General features: G+C 36.5%; 1 pseudogene; it reads right to left on the bottom strand.

Moving 5' to 3' along the window:
- Positions 1 to 13,322: 13,322 nt before the first annotated feature.
- On the bottom strand, positions 13,323 to 13,864 carry LOC136123953 (E3 ubiquitin-protein ligase ZFP91 pseudogene; annotated as a pseudogene).
- Positions 13,865 to 16,546: the final 2,682 nt, after the last annotated feature.

Here is a 16,546-nt window from a genome sequence, read left to right on the forward strand (position 1 = left end):
TATCATTGGGATAAATGCCACTTGATCATAGTGTATGATCCTTTTAATATGTTGTTGGATTCTGTTTGCTAGTATTTGTTGCAGAATTTTGTATCTATATTCATCAGCAATAGTGGTCTCTAATTTTCTATTTTTTGTAGTATCCTTGTCTGGTTTTGGTATCAGGGTGATTGGTAGAATGAGTTTGGGAGTGTTCCTTCCTCTGCAATTTTTGGAAGAGTTTGAGAAGGATGGGTGTTAACTCTTCTCTAAATGACTGATAGGATTCACCTGTGAATCCATCTGATCCTGGACTTTTGTTTTTTGGAAGATTTTTAATCACATTTTCAATTTCATTACTTGTGATTAGTCTGTTCATATTTTCTGTTTCTTCCTGGTTTAGTCTTAGAAGGTTACACCTTTGTAAGAATTTGTCCATTTATTCCAAGCTGTTCATTTTATTGGCATAGAGTTGTTTGTAGTAATCTCTTGTGAGTCTTTCTATTTCTGTGGTGTCCATTTAAACTTCTCCTTTTTCATTTCTGATATTATTGATTTGAGTCCTCTCCCTCTTTTTCTTGATAAGTCTGGCTAAAGATTCTAGTTTTATTGATTTTTGCTATTGTTTTCTTTGTTTCTACTTCATTTATTTCTGCTCTGATCTTTATGATTTCTTTGCTTCTACTAAGTTTGGGTTTTGTTTGTTCTTCTTTCTCTAGTTCCTTTACATGTAAGGTTAGATTGTTTATTTGAGATTTTTCTTGTTTCTTGAGGTAGGATCATATTGCTATAAACTTCCCTCTTAGGACTGCTTTTGCTGCTTCCCATTGGTTTTGGATCGCTGTGTTTTTGTTGTCATTTGTCTCTAGGAATTTTTTGATTTCCTGTTTGATTTCATCAGTGATCTATTGGTTATTTAGTAACATATTGTTTAGCCTCCATGTGTTTGTGTTTTTTACATTTTTCCCCCTGTAATTTATTTCTAGTCTCATAGCATTGTGGTCAGAAAAGATACTTGATATGACCTCAATTTTCTTAAATTTACCAAGGCTTGATTTGTGACTCAAGCTGTGATGTATCCTGGAGAATATTCTGTGTACACTTGAGAAGAAAGTGTAATCTGCTGATTTTGGATGGAAAGTCCAATAAATATCAATGAAAACTATCTTGTCTATTGTGTCATTTAAAGCTTGTGTTTCCTTATTAATTTTCTGTCTGCTTGATCTGTCCTTTGTTGTAAGTGAGGTGTTAAAGTCCCCCACTATGATTGTGTTACTGTTGATTTCCTCTTTTATAGTTGTTAGCATTTGCCTTACATATGGAGGTGCTCCTATGTTGGGTGCATATATATTTATAATTATTGTATCCTCTTCTTGGATTGATCCCTTGATCATTATGTATTGTCCTTCTTTGTCTCTCGTAACATTCTTTATTTTAAAGTCTATTTTTTCTGATATGAGCATTGCTACTCCATCTTTCTTTGATTTCCTTTTGCACGGAATATCTTTTTCCATTCCCTCTCTTTCAGTGTATGTGTTCCTAGGTCTGAAGTGTGTCTCTTTTAGACAGCATATATTCAGGTCTTGTTTTTGTATTCATTCAGTGAAACTGTGTCTTTTGGTTGGTGCATTTAATCCATTCACATTTAAGGTAATTATCAACCTGTATGTTCCTATTACCATTTTCTTAATTGTTTTGGGTTTGTTTTTGTAGGTCCTTTTGTACTCTGTGTTTCCCACTTAGAGAACTTCCTTTAGCATTTGTTGTAGAGCTGGTTTGGTGGTGCTGAATTCTCTTAGCTTTTGCTTGTCTGTAAAGTTTTAATTTCTCTGTCAAATCTGAATGAGATCCTTGCTGTGTAGAGTGATCTTGGTTGTAGGTTCTTCCCTTTCATCACTTTACATAAATCATGCCACTCCCTTCTGGCTTGTAGAGTTTCTGCTGAGAAATCAGCTGTTAACCTTATGGGAGTTTTATTGTATGTTGTCATTTTTCCCTTGTTGCTTTTAATAATTTTTCTTTGTCTTTAATTTTTGTCAATTTGATTACTGTATGTCTTGGCATGTTTCTCCTTGGGTTTATCCTGCCTAGGAGTCTCTGTGCTTCCTGGACTTGGGTGGCTATTTCCTTTCCCATATTAGGGAATTTTTCAACTATAATCTCTTCAAATATTTTCTCAGGTCCTTTCTGTCTCTCTTCTCCTTCTAGGACCCCTATAATGTAAATGTTGGTGTGTTTCATATTGTCCCAGAGGTCTCTTAGGCTGTCTTCATTTCTTTTCATTCTTTTTTCTTTATTCTGTTTCATGGCAGTGATTTGCACCATTCTGTCTTCCAGGCCACTTGTCCGCTTTTCTGCCTCAGTTATTCTGCTATTGATTCCTTCTAGTGCCTTTTTCATTTCAGTTATTGTATTATTCATCACTGTTTGTTTGTTCTTTAATTCTTCTAGGTCTTTGTTAAACATTTCTTGTATCTTCTCAATCTTTGCCTCCATTCTTTTCCGAGGTCCTGGATCATCTTCACTATCATTATTCTGAATTCTTTTGAATAGTGGAGTGAAGTTGCCTTTCTCCACTTCATTTAGTTGTTTTTCTGGGGTTTTATCTTGTTCCTTCATCTGGTACATAGTCCTCTGCCTTTTCATTTTGTCTATCTTTCTGTGACTGTGGTTTTCGTTCCACAGGCTGCAGGATTGTAGTTCTTCTTGCTTCTGCTGTCTGCTTTCTGGTAGATGAAGCTATCTAAGCGGCTTGTGCAAACTTTCTGATGGGAGAGACTGGTGGTGTGTAGAGCTGGGCGTTGCTCTGTTGGGAAGAGCTTAGTAAAACTTTAATCCACTTGTTTGCTGATGGGTAGGGTTGAGTTCCCTCCCTGTTGGTTGTATAGCTGAATGTGACCCAGCACTGAAGGCTACAGGCTCTTTGGTGGGGCTAATAGCGGACCAGATGACTCATGCCAAGGAGTACTTCCCAGAACTTCTGCTGCCAGTGCCCTTGTCCCCACAATGAGCCACAGCCACCTCCTAACCCTGCCTCTGTAGGAGACCCTCCAACACTAGCAGGTAGGTCTGGTTCAGTCTCTATGGCATCACTGCTCCTTCCCCTTAGATCCCGATGTGCACACTATTTTGTGTGTGCCCTCCAAGAGTGGAGTCTCTGTTTTCCCCAGTCCTGTCAAAGTCCTGCAATCAAATCCTGCCAGTCTTCAAAGTCTGATTCTCTGGGAATTCTTCCTCCCATTGCCGGACCCCCAGGTTGGGAAGACTGATATGGGGCTCAGAACCTTCAGTCCAGTGGGTGGACTTCTGTGGTATAAGTGTTCTCCAGTTTGTGAGTCGCCCATCCAGCGGATATGTAATTTGATTTTTTTGTGATTGTGCCCCTCCTACCATCTCATTGTGACTTCTCCTTTGTCTTTGAATGTGAAGTATCTTATTTGGTGAGTTGCAGTGTCTTCCTGTCGTTGATTGTTAGTTGTGATTCTGGTGCTCTGGCAAGAGGGAGTGAGTGCACTACTCTTGCAAGAGGGAGTGGGTCCTTCTACTCTGCCATCTTGAACTAATCTCTAAAAATATTTTTTAAGTTCTTTCAACCCTGCTAAAACTTAGAACCATACTTAAAAGATTAAAGGGGGAGAAAAAAACAGCAAAAATAAACTCTTCCTTGATCAAAGACTTTTGATCAGACAAACTTTTTTTTTTAATTAATTAATTTATTTTTGCTGTGTTGGGTCTTCATTTCTGTGCCAGAGCTTTCTCTAGTTGTGGCAAGCGGGAGCCACTCTTCATCGTGGTGCACGGGCCTCTCACTATCGCGGCCTCTCTTGTTGCGGAGCACAGGCTCCAGACACGCAGGCTCAGTAGTTGTGGCTCATGGGCCTAGTTGCTCCGTGGCATGTGGGATCCTCCCAGACCAGGGTTTGAACCCCTGTCCCCTTCATTAACAGGCAGATTCTCAATCACTGCACGACCAGTGAAGCCCCCAGACAAACGTTTTAGAAACACTTTTGTATCAAACCAAAGTCAGGTCTCTGACACAATTACAAGTTCTAAATACAGATCAGTGAGGAAAAATATATGATTTGTTAGAATCAGTTTATACATAATGGCAGTATATTCATTTAAAAATTTTTTTAAAGTACAGAATGTAGCTACACCTTAGAAAACAGAAAAGGCCTTTCACCTTGTGAAGGTGATCTTATATAACTAAGAAGGTAGTAAAGTTTTCTTAATCTGGATTTTAAAGTTGGAATACTGTTCTCAGCTTCAGAGACATAGAGTTGGCTTGTCTATGGTGGTCGTGTTTTTATTGAAAGGATGGATGTATTTATTAGAAACCCCACTAATTTTTATTTTTAAGAGATTATACATATGGTGCTATAACAAAGACCCAAAGTAAAGGTGACTCAAATAAGAAGCAAGTTGATTTTTCTCAAAAGTAATGATGGGAGAGTAATTAATCCAAGATAATGGATCAGCATCATGGTGTCATAGACACAGACCCATGTATTTTGTGGTTCTGCCATCTCTGTGGCATAACCCTCACGTACAAGGTCCAAGGTTACTTGTTGCCATACTTGTACTCTTATTAGAAAGATGCAGGAGGAAGGGAAATGATGGTGGAACTCTTCTGTTAGGAATAAGACCTGAAATTTCTACTCATCCATACTTCTCATATTCCGTGGGTCAACACTTAACGTGACCACACTTAGTTGCAAGGAAGGCCGAACAATGTAGTCTTCTAGTCAGCTGCCTTGTGCCAAGCTACAATTTCTATTCTCTACAGAAAAATGGGGAGACATATATTGTGTAAAACCTAGCAGTTTCTCCCATGACAATTTTCACATTGTTTTGAAGGTGGTTTTCCTTGATAGTTCAAAGTCTCTGACACTCAGGAGCTGGCCTGTTTTACTGGATAATTAGATGACAACTTGAGGTTTTGCCAACAGCTCAGAACCAAGCCATTGTGGAAATATTTACTGTTCATTTCAGCTGAGGGGAAATGGTGCTGTTTGAGTTGGAAAGGAGGGGCTGTGACTTTGATCCTTTTCTATGATCTATCTCAGGGACAGAGATTCTGAGCCATAGTAACATGTGCATAAACTTTTAAACTCATTTTGGACTCTGTTTTCTTCTGTTATTTTTAAGGAATATAACACATAAAGATGACTTAGAATTATAGAAAAATTTTAAGGGACTTTTCAAACAATTTCTGTTCTCCCCCTCTGGTGTTCATTGATTTTATTGTACCAGTTGTTTACATATAAGAATCAAAAATAACAGTTTTAATATAATCAATGAACTAAAGGGAAGTGTAATACATGTGATTGTCAAGAGGCTATGGAACCATGTTGTAGATTTACCAAGGGTCTCCGATACCCCAGACCAAGAAAGGTAGGCATCCCAACCTGAGAAATGATCTGCTATGTAAATACACAGATATTTTAGTCCATGAAGATCTAATTAATATCTCTCATGTAATCACTCCCATTTAAGATCTTAAACTAAAAACCTAACTCTGAAAATTAAAATTCTAATGGACAAAATAAATGAAAAACAAAAATCCATCAGCCTCAGCATGGTGGACCTGGTGATATGTTGGTATTTTGCTGTGCCTGGCAATACTCCAGGTAAAAATCAAAACATGTGGTCTCACTACTTGTTACAGTAGCTAGAGTGATCTTTTAAAAACTAAAGTCTTATCATGTCACTTTGCTGAAAGCCAATAGATTCCAACTTCCTTCAGTGAAAGCCAGAGTCTTCCTCTTGGCCTTCAAGCATTGCATGCTTTTTTCTCCTTTTCTGACTTAGTCTCTCCTCCTAGCTTCATTAACTACAGCCATTTGTGCTTCTTGCTATTTCTGGAACACACCAACTATTCCTGAAATTCTGCCTTCAAGCCTTTGCCATGGTTTTTACCTCTGCCTGGAATATTCTTCTCCCAGATATCTTATAGGGCTTGTTCCCTTACTTCATTATGTTTCTGCCCCAAAATATCACCCAGTCAGAGAGACCTTCCCTGACTAGTATGTTTAAAATAAAACTTTTCAGTCACTTTCTGCCCGCTTAGGCTGATTTATTTATTTCCTTCTTAGCACTCATGCATTTAATTCATTGTTCATCATTGTCTTTTGTTCCATTAAAGGGTAATCCCCATGAGGGCAGTGACTTTCTATGTTCACATTCACTGCTGATCTTCATAGCTTAGAACAGTATCTAATGATTTGTGGGGCTTCAATACAAATCTGTTGAATAAATGAATAAAATAGTGTCATAGAATTTCTAATGGAAAGGAGCAGGAAGTTGTTGGACACAGCCTCCCTTGATATTGAAGGCAACCAGTGGATTGGGTGGGTTTGTGAGAAAAATTCATGACTTTACCCAGTCAACTAGAAATTTCACCTTTAACTTGTTTCTGTGTTATCCCATAGAAGAGTCCACCTATTATTTGTTCACCTGACTTAACAGTGACATGAGGAATCCATTGCATTTTTATTTTTTTCAAGTACAATTTGAAGCTGAACTAAATCTTTTATTTTTATACTGATAAAAGAGAGAGCTTTGTGTCTAAGACCAGCATCTTTACAGAAAAAGAGAACCAGGTAACTGTCAGAGTCATACACAACTAAGGAAGTGCTATGATAAATGGAGTGTCTGATAAGAAGTTGCTAGAACCATAATGCATACCAAGAATTATCCTGTGACAACATCCACTGATTAAAGACCCATTCTCCTGACTATTTACAACTCAACCTCATTTATTTCTATCTGTAATGCATAACTAAAAGGCTTGACATACAAAAACCCAGTGCTTCAGAGGGTTACATTTTTTTTATAACAATGTATCTCCACTAACAGAGAGCAAAGGAAAATAGAGCTATTGCTGCAGCAATAGAATTCATAGAAATATCAGCTGCGGTTTCCCTAGGGACACACTAGCAGAAAATTGCAAGATATCATTTCAGTAAAGGATAAAAGTAATTCCAGAAGGTATGGAGAAGCCAGACAACCTCTCAATTCATTTATCAAAATGCCTACAGCTCCCTTTTCAAGTCAGGTGAAACAACAATAAATATTTGCAAAGTAAATTAATCTGTACCCAAAGCATTTTAATAAATAAAAGGTCAAAAGAACACAGTACAGAGCTTTTAGCTCTTGCCAATTCTGTAAGTGAAATTTGATTGCAAAGGAGAAAAAATAATATAAAGGCAATAAAAATACAAAGAGCTATTGTAGAAAAGCTGGCCCTACTCATTTTATATTCATTATTTGAAATCAATTTGAATCATAAAATGGTCACATAATATAAAGTGCAGCAGGTAATTAGTAACCAAAGTGTAAGACCTAAAGTTTCCATTTTGATTAGTAGTGGAACAAATTTAGAAAGATTAAAAAATGCTTAGTACCAGAAGAGGTGGATGTATATTTTACTAAATTGCAACGGGGAGTTAGAGGAATTTTCAGTTGGAGAAAGAATTCTAGGAGCAAGCTCAGATAATTTCTTTGTTTCTCTGTTTCATCTGTCCCCAAAGTGAGTAAACACACATTTCCTAAAAGTTCACTGAAACATCTAACAAAAATGTTTATTCTGAAGCAGCATTTGCATATTTTCAATTTATTTTCATTAAAAATCAAGAGTTTTCATAATATAGAGTTTGACAACAATCACATTGACAATAACAAAAAAAAATTACAATAGAACTTGTACTGCCTGAGAAATTTCTCTTGTGGCAGGCCATATTCTACATTTATAAATTTAAGAAACTGTGAAACAAATATCTAGAGTCCTATGGATGGTTAAATACAAATATAGCTCCAGGGTAGTGTATATTACTTTATACCGGGCATCCTCATTCTTGCCAGGCAGGCATCTCAAGCCTGCCCACGCATCATGTGTTAAACTGAATTTGCTTATTTTGTACCTTTGTATTTTTTTTTTTTAACACGATTGACTTCAGTGTTACCAAAATCTTAAAAGGAATTTTCAATTCTCTTCTTTACCCTCATCAAATCACTCAAACACTTCTGTTTATGTTTCTAAAATGTGCTTGCCCCTTTTTATTCGTATCTAATATTATTGTATCAATTTAAGTCCTCATCACTTCTCATCTCAACCATTACAAGTAGCCCCCTAGGTACCCCTGCTTCTGCTGCACTCAAATCAATTGTTTCCCCCCGGAGTGGTACATAAAAACACATCTGCCAATGTCAGAACTTGAGATCTTTCAATTGTTCCCTATTACAAAGTTGAAGTCTTTTAATATAACATTTAAGTCATTCTATGATTTGGCCCTATGCTCCCTCTCCTTAACCCCTCTTACTACTTCATGCCTCATTCACCAAATTTCTTGTGGCTCCATAAGCATACCATGCTGTTTTTTGCCTCCTTGACTTCACTTAAATGTCTACGGGTGTGTGTACACTGTGTGTTTAGTGCATGTCATGTCTGGAGTAATAATAGTGATAATGATAATAATAATAATAGTAACCACTTCCATAGTTTTTCTCTAAAACAAGCCCTGTTGTAAGCAATATGCATATATAAATGCACTTAAATCTAACAAAAGATCTATGTACTATTATTATCTCATTTTATATGTAAGGGAACTGAGGCACATTTATCCTAATTAACATACTTAGCTAGTGAACTGGGAGCTGGAATATAAATCTAGAGAGTCTGGTTTCAGATTTTATGCTGTTAAACATTTTCAACTGGTTATTTCTACTCATTATTCTAAAACCAAATGTAGGATCCCCATCCTCCAAAGTACATTCCATTTTCATGAGATAAAATTAAGTACATGTTCTCTCTGCTGTAGTCCTTATATATTGAATTCTGTTTTCACTGAAATTGAAGCAAGCCATTAGACCATAGGCTCTATCAAAAAAGATATCAAATCTGTTTCATCTAAAATCTTCCAAGCACATAATATTGTTGATAAGTGTTTGTTAGACAGAAGAACATCCTTTCTGTTTATATAGAACATATTTGCATCAAAATCTGGAATATATATCTTACTTTTCAGAGTTTCTTGCTTAGTACTTCTATTTTTCTTTTAATCAGGATATATTTGCTTTACAATGTTTTGTTACTTTCTGCTGTACAGTGAAGTGAATCAGCTATGTGTATACACATACATCCCTTCCCTCTTGGACCTCCTTCACCCCCATCCCACCCATCTAAGGGCCAAATTTTTTTTCCTGTGTAAAATGAGAATAAAAACGATGCCTACCTCACAACACTTTGTTGAAAATAATTAGATAACATGTATGTTTACCACAAGATAAGCACTACACTAATAGATTGGCTCTGCTTATTTTACCCTGTTCTAAGCAATTTTGGGTCATAGATATCAATTCTGCGTTTAAATCATTTAATTATGAGAGTATTCCAATATTGATTTTACTGTATTCAACATATTTTTTCACTTAATTTGTTGTTAAAAGAAGAATTTGTAAATTCTTCTTCACTTTGAAAAAGTCACTCTAATAAAACAATACTTTTAAATCAGGAATATTGGTAATGTAGGCTTGTCATTTTTTGATGAGCCCCAGGAAAACTACTGGAGTGTTTTGTTTATTTAATCATGGTTGATACCCTAAAGTCCTTAGTAAGAAAAAGGCAAAAACTTTCCTGAGAATGGGGACATATCTTTTTTTTAAAAAAAAGGCAGAAATATTTGACAGTGTTATTTTTTCAGATAAGTCAGGTCAGCTCACTCAGCTTCACTCCTACAGACAGCTGCTCAGGGATTTTCTCTTTTAAGTGTTTATGCCTTTCCTATATACATCACAGAAGCTTTTATTGATGGAAGAGTGTTGCAAATGACTTGTATTAACATACGTAAATAATCTCATCTTTACAAATATGTGCACACATGCACACCCACACTCACACACAAGCCCTAACACTATGAGAATAGTTTTATCTATCAGATGAAGACCTGACTTGGACCAGTATTCTTGCTTTTGCCTTTCCTCACATCCAGCAATAACATGTCTGTTAAGGGATCTAATCATTTTGCCTCGAGCCTGTCACCAGGTTCGTGGTACAAGGACTCAATATCAGACTCCTTTTTTTGTATTGAAAGCAATTTCCTAGTAAGATCACATATTTACATGTATTTCAGCCTTGCTACTATCCCAAATCCCCATTTCTACATTCCTTTGTTTCCTGAGATCAGTGAACCCATAATTATTTTGACCATCACAGTTTGGTACATATTTTGCGTCTGAAAGAATTGCTCGCTGCTGTTCCAGTATTTGTCCTGTTCTGTTATTCCTTTTACTTCAGACTTTTCTAGACCTCTACTAAGCAGACCTTGAAACTTAGGTTATGACACTCATATGATATCATATTACAGCCTCTTTCTCTCTTTCCCTCTCTCTCTCCCCACCACACACACATATACACATACATAATGACAATGTAATATAACAAACATTTAATTTTTGTTTCATATTATGTTTTCAGATGTTGATACTTGCAAAATGCGAAGAACACATAGAATTACATGGACTTATGTTTGGACTTTTACTTATTTTTTAACAGCAAATATATTATCCTCATTTATTTTGATATTCACTCGTTCACCCAAGGCCTATACCTCTTGTACCACGTGCTTTCCTAAAAATTTCTGACATGGCAATCCCTTTACATTTTATGTTCTGATACTTAAATACTTCTAGGAAAAAAAATGACTATTCACCCCAAAGTTAACTCTGTAACATGATCAAACTCAACCATAGCATAGATCATCATAGGAAACAACTCAGAAGCATACTTTTTATTATGTAAAAAATAGATTTTTAAAAAAATACATTTACAAGTTTAAATATATTATATATATACTCAGATATATGTATATATAATTTTTCTAGTAGGAGACTGGCAAAACCATGATTAAAAGCATGATTGTGTTTGGAGTGGAAAATTAAGCTATAAGTTAGAAACGAACTCAAGGAAAAACCCTTCCTAATACAAAAGATTTCCCCAGTGACCTCTATCTCTTAATTCTGCACATAGGAAATAAGATCAATTCGTTGATTTTAAATCAGACTATCAACTACCCAGATGGATTACATAACAGCAAAATAAGACATATATACCTCAAGAAAGTACATTCTGAAAGTATAGACTGCAGGTAATTAAAATTAGTAATGCTGCATTGTTAAAAACTTTTCCAAAAGAGTGTATGTTACCTTAGGAAGTACACTTTTTTTGAAGACACAAACTTTAGTTACCTAAAGTTTACTATTTAGTAAAGAAAAACAGCCCCAGGAAAAATTTGGAATACTGATTTACTATCTGCTTACAGAAGGAAAAGGGATCACTCAGGAACCTTTTTTTTTTTTAATATACTTTTTTTTTTTTTTTTAATGTAATGAATTGGCTCAAGTGGTTATGGAGGCTGAGAAACTGAGATGTCCCAAGATATGGAGTTTGCAAGGTGAAGACCCAGAAGAACAGATGGCTTTTCCAGTCTAAGTCTAGAGCAGATGCCAATGGTGTAAGTTCCAATATGAGTCTGAGTCCAAGGGCAGGAGAAGACCAATGCCCCACATTGGTCTAAGTTTTCAAACTCCAGTTTAGCCATAAACTTGTTCTTCAAGTCGTATATATTAGAAGACCTGACACACAGCAAGCCAAACCGCTGAGAAGCTGAGGTATGCAGCAGACTATTTATTTCCAGGGCAACCAAACGAGAAGGGAGAACAACTCTCCGAACCTCCACCTCGAGGGTGAGAACCTTGGGAGGTTTGCAGGATAAAGAATAAAGAAGCAGGGCGTTCTGAGGTATGGGGAGCTTGGGGAGGGTGGGGAAAGGTGATTGGAAAAAGGTGCAGTAATCTTCGCAGGCATAATTAAGCTACAGGAGAACAATAAAACTAAAAGCTGGTTCTTTGACAAGATAAACAAAATTGATAAACCATGAGCCAGATTCATCAAGAAAAAAAGGGAGAAGACTCAAATCAATAGAATTAGAAATGAAAAAGGAGAAGTAACAACTGACACTGCAGGATCATGAGAGATGACTACAAGCAACTATATGCCAATAAAATGGACAACCTGGAAGAAATGGACAAATTTTATATATAACACATATATATGGAATCTAAGAAAGAAAAAAAAAGGTCATCAAGAACCTAGGGGCAAGAAAGGAATAAAGACACAGACCTACGAGAGAATGGACTTCAGGATATGGGGAGGGGGAATGGTAAGCTGTGACAAAGTGGCATGGACATATATACACTACCAAACTTAAAATAGGTAGCTAGTGGGAAGCAGCCACATAGCACAGGGAGATCAGCTTGGTGCTTTGTGACCACCTAAGGGGGTGGGATAAGGAGGGGGGGAGGGAGGGAGACGCAAGAGGGAAGAGATATGGGAACATATGTGTATGTATAACTGATTCACTTTGTTATAAAGCAGAAACTAACACACCATTGTAAAGCAATTATACTCCAGTAAAGATGTTAATAAATAAATAAATAAATAGCTGAGTACAAGATCTTAGATAAAAAAAAAAAAATCACAAACCCTGGCAACAGTTTTATTAGTAGGAAAAAATACTTTCATTCAAACCGAAACCGGAGACAATGTAACCTATGTTTTATCTAGATGTTATAAATATCCCTCATCTGTTTCAAAAAAAGAGAAAAAGAGGCAATTTTAATATTTGAATATTAAAAGACCTTACAAACATTTTTTAATAGTATCTTTTAGAATATATCACGTCTTCATATTAGTGAACTCTGCGTTTTGACCTATTCCATTTTCATCAAATTTGCCTGCTTTAATATAACAAATTTAAAGCATGTTAAATTTTCCCCTCAAATTAGAGTATTGAAAAATCTGTTCCACCTGTTTTTCTTTACAATTCCTGGTGAAAATTTAATATCTTATAGATATCTGTGAAAAACAAATCATACAATTTAGTTTCTTTGCAAGGAATATTAAGTAAAACAACTGAAATAAAACAACTCATGCAGTGTTTGGCACAAAACATATATTTAATAAATGCATAATATTTTTAAAGTGAAATTTATAGATAAATTTTCCATAAAAAGTATAAAACCTTTCCACCTAATTATTGTTTCATGCTAAAATTCTTTTTCTTATTTTATATTTCAAAGTTCCTGAAATAGTCATCACAAACAATTATGCTGAAAGAAAAATAATTATTTCTCTTTAAAATGGTATATTAGGGAATTTTTTTAAATTCTCTAATTTTTTTTATTTTACTGGATTTTAAATGCTCTAATTTTTTTTTTTTTTTGGTCCTTTTTGTCTTTTAAATACAAAGTCTTAGCTGTCCCAGTGCCCAAAGTCTTCCCTTCCACTAAGGTCCAGTAGAGTCTGAATCTTCAATCAGAACCTCTGTGGTAGCAGCGAGTATATCCGAGTTCATGACCAGTCCTTCAGCACCTCCACTGCTGCCACTTCGCACAAAGATCTTCCCATCATCCATCAGGCTCACAGGTTCCTTTCCACTACAGTATGACCTTGACAGCCCTTCAGCTAGCTACTAGCAGGAGGCGCTCGCCAGAGATGGAGTTTCCCAAGGGCTCAGGAAGAAGAGGAAGACCCTGACCATCTGCAGGTTGCGTCAGGGACTCTGGATTAGTGTCCAAGATATCTGTGCTGGTGATGAGGGCGCCAGCATTGGCAGCCAGAGCTTCAGCAATCAGCACCTCAGGGTGGGTTTTTGCTTTGTGAGCCACTATGCTGTCCTTCTCATTTTTTTTTGCCACAGATATTGCAAGAAAACTGGTAGAAGGACTCTGCATCATGATTCTTCATGTGCCAATTAAAGGATGCCTTTTGCTGACAAGTAAATCCACAGATCTCGCATTGTAATGGCTCCTCGCCAGTGTGAATCATCCGGTGCACTGCCAGATTGTGGGAACTCTTGAAGGCCCGAGCACAGTATTCACAGATACAGTCTCTTTGATCTGTATGATGTTTGGCATGTCACAGAAGTTGCTTCTGGAGGCTGAAAAGTGGCCCACAGGAGGCATGGGGACATAAGTGTTCCTTCTTCAGCAAACACTGATATTTAATGTGGTGCTGCAAATAGCTAGGGTGAGCAAGAAGGCCCAAAATTCCACCCTAAGATCATGCTAATCACCTTCAGTTTTAAATGTGCAGAAGCCTACAGCTTAATTATTATTTTTTTTAACATCTTTATTAGAGTATAGTGGCTTTAAAATGGCGTGTCAGTTTCTGCTTTATAACAAAGTGAATCAGTTATACATACACATATGTCCCCATATCTCTTCCCTCTTGCATCTCCTTCCCTCCAACCCTCCCTATCCCACCCATCTAGGTGGTCACATAGCACTGAGCTGATCTCCCTGTGCTATGCAGCTGTTTCCCACTAGCTATCTATTTTACGTTTGGTACTGTATATATGTCCATGCCACTCTCTCACTTTCGCACAGCTTCACTACAAATAACTCAATTTGTACAAATAATTACAAATAACTCAATTTCTTTTTATGGCTGAGTAATATTCCATTGTATATATGTGCCACATCTTCTTTATCCATTCATCTGTTGATGGGCACTTAGGCTGCTTCCATGTCCTGGCTATTATAAATAGAGCTGCAATGAACATTGTGGTACCTGACTCTTTTAGAATTATGGTTTTCTCAGGGAATATGCCCAGTAGTGGGATTGCTGGGTCATGTGGTAGTTCCATTTTTAGTTTTTTAAGGAACCTCCATACTGTTCCCCATAGTGGCTGTATCAATTTACATTTCCACCAACAGTGCAAGAGGGTTCCCTTTTCTCAACACCCTCTCCAGCATTTATTGTTTCTAGATTTTTTGATGAAGGCCATTCTGACCGGTGTGAGATGATATCTCATTGTAGTTTTGATTTGCATTTCTCTAATGATTAATTATGTTGAGCATTCTTTCATGTGTTTGTTGGCAATCTGTATGTCTTCTTTGGAGAAATGTCTATTTAGGTCTTCTGCCCATTTTTGGATTGGGTTGTTTGTTTTTTTGATATTGAGCTGCGTGAGCTGCTTGTAAATTATGGAGACTAATCCTTTGTCAGTTGCTTCATTTGCAAATATTTTCTCCCATTCTGAGGGTGGTCTTTTCGTCTTATTTATGGTTTCCTTTGCTCTGCAAAAGCTTTTAAGTTTCATTAGGTCCCATTTGTTTATTTTTGTTTTTATTTCCATTTCTCTAGGAGGTGGGTCAAAAAGGATCTTGCTGTGATTTCTGTCATAGAGTGTTCGGCCTATGTTTTCCTCTAAGAGTTTGATGGTGTCTGGCCTTACATTTAAGTCTTTAATCCATTTTGAGTTTATTTCTGTGTATGGTGTTAGGGAGTTTTCTAAATTCATTCATTTACATGTAGCTGCCCAGTTTTCCCAGCACAAATTATTGGAGAGGCTGTCTTTTCTCCATTGCATAACCTTGTCTCCTTTGTCATAGATTAGTTGACCATAGGTCTGTGGGTTTATCTCTGGGCTTTCTATCCTGTTCCATTGATCTATATTTCTGTTTTTGTGCCAGTACCATACTGTCTTGATTACTGTAGCTTTGTAGTATAGTCTGAAGTCAGGGAGCCTGATTCCTCCAGCTCCATTTTTCGTTCTCAAGATTGCTTTGGCAATTCTGGGTCTTTTGCATTTCTATACAAATTGTGAAATTTTTTGTTCTAGTTCTGTGAAAAATGCCAGTGGTATTTGATAGGGATTGTGTTGAATATGCAGATTGCTTTGGGTAGTAGAGTCATTTTCACAATGTTGATTCTTCCAATTCAAGAACATGGTATATCACTCCATCTATTTGTATCATCTTTCATTTCTTGCATCAATGTCATAATTTTCTGCATACAGGTCTTTTGTCTCCTTAGATAGGTTTATTCCTAGATATTTTATTCTTTTTGTTGCAATGGTAAATGGGAGTGTTTTCTTAATTTCACTTTCAGGTTTTTCATCATTAGTGTATAGGTATGCAAGATTTTTCTGTGCATTAATTTTGTATCCTACAACTTCACCAAATTCATTGATTAGGTCTAGTAGTTTTCTGGTAGCATCTTTAGAATTCTCTATGTATAGTATCATGTCATCTGCAAACAGTGACAGCTTTACTTCTTCTTCTCCTATTTGGATTCCTTTTATTTCTTTTTCTTCTCTGATCACTGTGGCTAAAACTTCAAAAACTATGTTGCATCATAGTGGTCAGAGTGCACAACCTTGTCTTGTTCCTGATCTTAGTGGAAATGGTTTCAGTTTTTCACCATAGAGGATATTGTTGGCTGTGGGTTTGTCATATATGGCCTTTATTATGTTGAGGAAAGTTCCCTCTATGCCTACTTTCTGGAGGGTTTTTATCATAAATGTGTGTTGAATTTTGTCAGAATCTTTCTCTGCATCCATTGAGATGATCGTATGGTTTTCTCCTTCAATTTGTTAATATGGTGTATCACATTGATTGATTTGCATATATTGAAGAATCCTTGCATTCCTGGGATAAACCCCACTTGATCATGGTTTATGATCCTTGTAATGTGCTGTTGGATTCTGTTTGCTAGTATTTTGTT

The sequence above is a fragment of the Phocoena phocoena genome, chromosome 5 (genome assembly GCF_963924675.1).
Source record: "Phocoena phocoena chromosome 5, mPhoPho1.1, whole genome shotgun sequence".
Taxonomy (NCBI): Eukaryota; Metazoa; Chordata; class Mammalia; order Artiodactyla; family Phocoenidae; genus Phocoena; species Phocoena phocoena.